Source organism: Salmo salar, chromosome 02 (assembly GCF_965601325.2).
Source record: "Salmo salar chromosome 02, fSalSal1, whole genome shotgun sequence".
NCBI lineage: Eukaryota > Metazoa > Chordata > Actinopteri > Salmoniformes > Salmonidae > Salmo > Salmo salar.
The window spans coordinates 33,034,400-33,041,290 of NC_138292.1; positions in this window are offsets into that span (position 1 = coordinate 33,034,400).

Consider the following 6,891-nt stretch of genomic DNA (forward strand, 5'->3'; position numbering starts at 1 on the left):
AGATGCTCAGTCATTTAAGTTATAGAACGCACCGAACTTCTGAGACATTTTGAAATACTAGGAGGCAAAGCATTTGGACAAAAATGCTTACCATCAAATGGAGCTGTGCTGTTGTACTTGCTGAGCATTATGTGAAACAAACAGGATGTACTATTTATGTTGAAGACGAAAAAGATTCCATCTGTGACCCATTTTTATAGCTGACTATTATCACAAAAATCTCATCAGCATATGACTAGAGAAATTAGTTCACTCCATAAATGAAACTTGTATTTGTCTTTAATGTAATTTACATTTGTCTATTATTTCAACAAGATGAATGGTTTTTAATCACAAAGCTTTAAAATGACTACACAATCCGACAGCATAAATTCCTTATTCTAAAAGCAAAAATCCTTAAATTGACTCAAATAAGTAGATCAGAAAACATAAGCGAGAAAGCACAGGAGCATTTTGACAAACCGATGACCCTGAATGAATAAGCACTTCTTTTATGTTTTTGTAGAAAATTGAATTCACATATAAGGTCTTACAAGGGCAGCTTTAGCCTACTTATTCTTTAGCTGCGGCTGTAGGAAGGGTCTCCCACGACCAGCTCCAAACTTCAAACTGTCCTACTGCACCTCAGTCAGACCCTGAATGACAAGGAAACACCATGATCATCATCATTACAAATAGTAATAATAGAAAACGTAGTAATAGTAGAATCTCACAAAAATAATACTTATAATAGTATAATACACAAACATTTATAAAAAAGTTATTTTACCTGTGCTCCATCCTGGTTGTGCTCATAGGGTTGAAATATTTTCTTTCCTTTGGAAATATTATGATACAATATGTTAAAGATACAATTGATAGCCTATATAATATACTGCTGCTATAGATGTAATAAAGTTATCAATCATGAATAACTAATCAAATACAAACAGTACTTACAAGGGTCGTGTCTCAGTCTGCAGACATACAAGGTGATGCTAATCACCACAATAGAAAGATGGATACACATGCCGCCCAAAGAGATGGCCAGAAACATTCCCTGTCTGGACCGCTCCATTCCTAAAAAGACACAATTTGTTTTGACACATAAGAGTTCTACATCCGTTTAAACTTGTACAGAGAGACATTCTAAACAAATTCAACTCAGAGCCCTGTGGCGATCTCTCTTACCCATCCTGCTGACGGTCTTGTTCATCTTCACCCCACTGGTACTCGCCATAACACAGGTCATCTTTTCACCTTTAGCCCAGGTATGGCCAGGTACAGAGATCTGGACTCTGACACTGGCTGGCTTCTCTGACAGAACCTCAGGTAAACGCTCTGAGGACTGAATCTTCCCCTCTACCTCCCAGTACACCCTGGCCTGACTGAGATCCAGTCCAGACACCAGGCACAGGAGTGGGACTGGGGATGAGGGGGCCTCCTGCCAGTCCACGGGCACCAGGACCTCCAGAGTAGCATCAGAGGTGATAGGGTCTGAAAGACAGAGGACATTACATGACATGGCATAACTACCAAATGTATACCTCCCAGGACTAGAAAATATGAACGCTAATATAAACCATGGAGAAGCGTCTGATCTTACCAGAGACTTCCAGCACACTCCCATTGCCCATTTTCATCATGGCACCGTTAAGCAGGGCACATTAGAAGATGCCCACACTTGTCCTGTTGGCATTGATGATGTTCAGGAGGCAGGCAGTGTTGGTGTGGACACTGTAGGTTTTTCGAGGCCAGAGTATGAGCTTTCTCATAGGTCCCACTTGCACCCATACGATATAAGAGCATTCCCCTCCCATTTCACTGATGTCACAGTGAAATGTCACATTGGTACCCTCTGCCACTGTTAGTGACCCTGGGTACTGGTATACCCCTGCTCCCGCTGAGAACATATGTCACGTCCTGACCAGTAAAAGGGGTTGTTTGTTATTGTAGTTTGGTCAGGGCGTGGCAGGGGGTGTTTGTTTAGCGTGTTTCGGGGGGTTTTGGGCAATGTTCTATGTTAGTATATTTCTATGTCTGTGTCTATTTGTTCTATTTCTATGCTTAGTTTATTGGGTTGACCTTCAATTGGAGGCAGCTGTTCCTCGTTGCCACTAATTGAAGGTCCTATTTAATAGGGGTGTTTTTTCATTGGGATTTGTGGGTAGTTGTTCCGTGTATAGCATGTTGGCTTACAGGACTGTCTTCGTCGGTGTTTGTTATTTTGTTCAGTGTTCACATTCCTTCTCAATAAAAGAAGATGAGTATACACATTCCCGCTGCATTTTGGTCCACTCCATACGACGAACGTGACAGAACTACCCACCAACAATGGACCAAGCAGCGGAGGAAGGAGCAGCAGAGGTATCTGGAGTCATGGACATGGGAGGACATTTTGGACGGGGAAGGACCATGGCACCAGGCTGGGGAGTACCGACGCCCTAAGGAGGAGCTGGAGGCAGCCAAGGTGGATTGGCGCCTTTACGAGGCATTATACGCGCCGATTGGCAAGTGCGAGAGGCAGCCACCAATTGTTTTGGGGGGGGGGGGGGGGGGGCACACACAGGGAGTGTGGCTAGAACAGGCAATAGACCTGAGCCAACTCCCCGTGCTTATTATGGGGAGCGTTTGGAGGTGAGAGCTCCGGTCTATGCGGAAGTGCGCATAGACTGGCTAGAGTGGGCATCCAGCCAGGTAGGAGTATGCCTGCGCAGCACATCTGGCCACCAGTGCGTCTCCTAGGCCCAGGCTACCCTGCGCCTGCTCTACTCATGGCAGCCATCAGTCCTCTGCATAGCCCAGTTCGCCCTGTGCCAGCACTCCGCCCGTGCAGGGCTACTGTTACAACCCAGCCAGGATGGGTTGTGCAGGCTGTGGGCTCCAGACCTCCAGTGCTTGTCCATGGCCCGGTGTATCCAGTTCCTGCTCCTCGCACTAGCCTTGAGGTGCGTGTCCCTAGTTTGGCGCCTCCAAAGCCAGCACCACGCACCAGGCCTCCAGTGCGTCAGCCCAGTCCAGTACGTCCTGTTCCTGCTCCTCGCACTAGCCTTGAGGTGCGTGTCTCCAGTCTGGTACATCCAGTACCAGCCCCACGCACCAGGCCTCTAGTGCGTCAGCCCAGTCCAGTACGTCCTGCTCCTGCTCCTCGCGCTAGCCCTGTGGTGCGTGTAAATAGTCTGGCGCCTCCAAAGCCAGCCCCACGCATCAGGCCTTCGATGCGCAGTCCCCGTCCAGAGGTTCCGACGACAGTTCCCCGTCTAGAGCTTCCGACGACAGTTCCCCGTCCAGAGCTTCCGGCGACAGTTCCCTGTCCAGAGCTTCCGATGACAGTGCCCCGTCTAGAGCTTCCGGCGACAGTTCCCCGTCCAGTGCTTCCGGCGATGTCCTACAGTCCGGAGCCTGCAGAGACGGCCCACAGTCCGGAGCCTGCAGAGACGGCCCACAGTCCGGAGCCTGCAGAGACGGCCCACAGTCCGGACCCGGCGCAGCCAGAGTCGCCCTCCAGTCTGGAACCGGCGCAGCCAGAGTCACCCTCCAGTCCGGAACCGGCGCAGCCAGAGTCGCCCTCCAGTCCGGAACCGGCGCAGCCAGAGTCGCCCTCCAATCCGGGACCGGCGCAGCCAGAGTCGCCCTCCATTCCGGAACTGGCGCAGCCAGAGTCGCCCTCCAGTCCGGAACTGGCGCAGCCAGAGTCGCCCTCCAGTCCGGAACTGGCGCAGCCAGAGTCGCCCTCCAGTCCGGAACCGGCGCAGCCAGAGTTGCCCTCCAGTCCGGAACCGGTGCAGCCAGAGTCGCGCCTCAGTACGTGGTCTCCAGCGACGTGCCTCAGCACGAAGTCTCCAGCGACGCACCTTAGCCCTGAGCCTTCAGCGGGGGTGGACAGGTTAGGTTGGGGACTAAGGCCAGAGCCTGAGCCACCTCCGTAGTTGGAGGATTGGGGAGGGGGGGTGTAGCACAAAAACGTTGGTGACGGTGGCCACCCTCCCTTCCCTCCCTTTAGTTTGGGATTATTTTTGTTTTGGGGTTTATTTTTGTGTTTTTTGTTTTAGGTGCATCTGGGGTCTGCACCTTTGGGGGGGGGGGGGGGGGGGGGTACTGTCACATCCTGACCAGTAAAAGGGGTTGTTTGTTATTGTAGTTTGGTCAGGGCGTGGCAGGGGGTGTTTGTTTAGCATGTTTCGGGGGTTTTGGGCAATTTTCTATGTTAGTATATTTCTATGTCTGTCTATTTGTGTAACGGCTGTCTTTGGAGAGAGTGGACCAAGGCGCAGCGTGGTTAGTGCTCATCATGAATTTATTAAAGATCGAACACTTTAAACACAAAAAACAAGAAACCGACAGCCAAACAGTTCTGTCAGGTGCAAAACACTAAATACAAAATATCTACCCACAAAACCCAAAGGAAAAACATGCTGCCTAACTATGACTCCCAATCAGCAACAACGATGTACAGCTGTTCCTGAGGCTCTCTCAGGTCAGGGCGTGACAATTTGTTCTATTTCTATGCATAGTTTATTGGGTTGACCTTCAATTGGAGGCAGCTGTTCCTCGTTGCCTCTAATTGAAGGTCCTATTTAATAGGGGTGTTTTTTCATTGGGATTTGTGGGTAGTTGTTCCGTGTATAGCGTGTTGCCTTACAGGACTGTCTTCGTCGATGTTTGTTATTTTGTTCAGTGTTCACGTTCCTTCTCAATAAAAGAAGATGAGTATACACATTCCCGCTGCATTTTGGTCCACTCCACACGACGAACGTGACAGCATACACATAGTTAAAAGTCTGACTATAGGGACTAAATCATCTGCAACTTGATATTTAATGTACAGTCATATACAACAATAGTAGATGTTGTTCGTTTCAATAATCTTACCAAGTGTGCAAGGAGAAATGTCACCTGCATCCAACTTGAACACATCTTTAGGCTGAGGTGTTGTCACTCAGTAATAATGGTGGAGTTGTAGCACACATATCAAGTGTCAAACTGCCGAGATTGCCATAGAGTGCGGAATATCTATGTACTGGAATAGGTCACCAACTCACACCACTCCTCCATCATTGCAGAAGAGAGCAGCACTGACCCAAGTCATCACATGGCATAAAATGTGCTTCAAAGTGATGCATGAACAATGTCATTGTTCTACAGCCTGGAGTATCATAAAAACACACACTTTTCTTTTTTGAAATCAATGGAAATTCCTTCACACAAGTGAAAACACGTGTAATATATTACCCCATATTTATGTTTAACAATTCAGGTTTACTTTCAAAGCCTCAGGATGGAATGCTGCATTACACTTTTTACATCAATGTTGTTGAGAAATACGGTGGCAGAACAACGTGAGTGGCGAATGTGCCAAGAAGTACAAAGAAGGTTAATCCATTTGGCAGTGTTTGCATTATAATTCACCTCCCTGTCCTCAATTTTGCGATACCCTGACATCTACAGTACACCAAACTGTAGCCTACATGTCTCCAACTACCTCACATATTGTTCCTTCATCTTTATATCTGTACCATGCGCGCGTGAGAGAGAGAGAGTTTGGAGAGTGGGTGGGATTGAGGATAGGGAGAAAGAGAGATGTGTCACAATGTGTCTTTGATTACTGTTATCAGGGAGAAAAAGTATCATTATAGCAGGTAAGTAACAATCGTGCACTTGTAGGAAAGCTTAACTAGCTAGTTTACTTTGCGTAGTTGCTTTAAATGCATTCTCGCTTGTGTTTTTGGTCAAATAAAATAGTAAGTAGGCTAACAACTGCATGTCCTTTATTCAGATACTGCAAAGTCATCAATTTTCCGAGTAGAAGACAAGGGTCCCACATACGGATAAGGGAAGTTATGAATGATATGCACAATCTTACGAAAAAAACAGACTACAGTATAACTGCAGTACACTGCGATATAACTGCAGTTAGAGTGCAGTATAACGGTAGTATACTGCAAATACTGCGTCCAAAATAACAACTATTTTTTTTACTGCAGTAATTTTGCAGTGTAGCTGCAGTACACTGCAGGTATTCTGAAATATTTGCGTCCAAAATACCACAGTCGACTGCAGTTACTGCACTATTACTGCAGTTTCAAAACGGACATATATTATATATATATATATATATATATATATATATATATATATATATATATATATATATATATATATATATATATTGCCGTTGTTCAATAGCCATTTCAATGAATGATACACACCCATTTATTCTGGAAAGATATAAATGATTTTAGTACAATTTTTAGCACAAGTCTAATCCTATCGTTTATCAAAATCAAAGGGTGGTTTATGTTTTTGTTGTTATTTTAGTCTTTGCACACGTCATGTCGACCTCATTGGCTGTCAGTCCTTGCCATTACTCCATTTATGAATTTGAGAGTAGTTTCCCTCAGTTTACTAAATAGTGGCTGGGTCAGGTTCTTGATTTTGCCTCGTGCCTTTTTGTGCCTTGCTTTTCTCAAAGGCTTATAGCATCAAGGTGAAACTGATTACTCCGACAACAAATCCTTCTGGCCACGGGGTGGCGTCATACACCACGAATGTCTATATTTGCGTTCTCTTCCAGCGCGCACACTCTAGGGTCCGCCCCGCTCCATACACCTGTCCTACCTGCGCACTTATCTGGATGATAAAATAACCGTTTCTTTCAGACATAAATCGTTTCTCATCAAGTAAGCAACCCGGCTAATTCCCAACGTCCACTGTGTATATTTGGCTTTTATTTTAAAAACGTTAGGCTACCAGTTTGATACATCATGGAGAAAAAACCAATCATATTTGGGATTATTCTTACTTTGGCTGTTTCAGGTATGACATAAAACATATCTATCTATCTATCTATCTATCTATCTATCTATCTATCTATCTATCTATCTATCTATCTATCTATCTATCTATCTATCT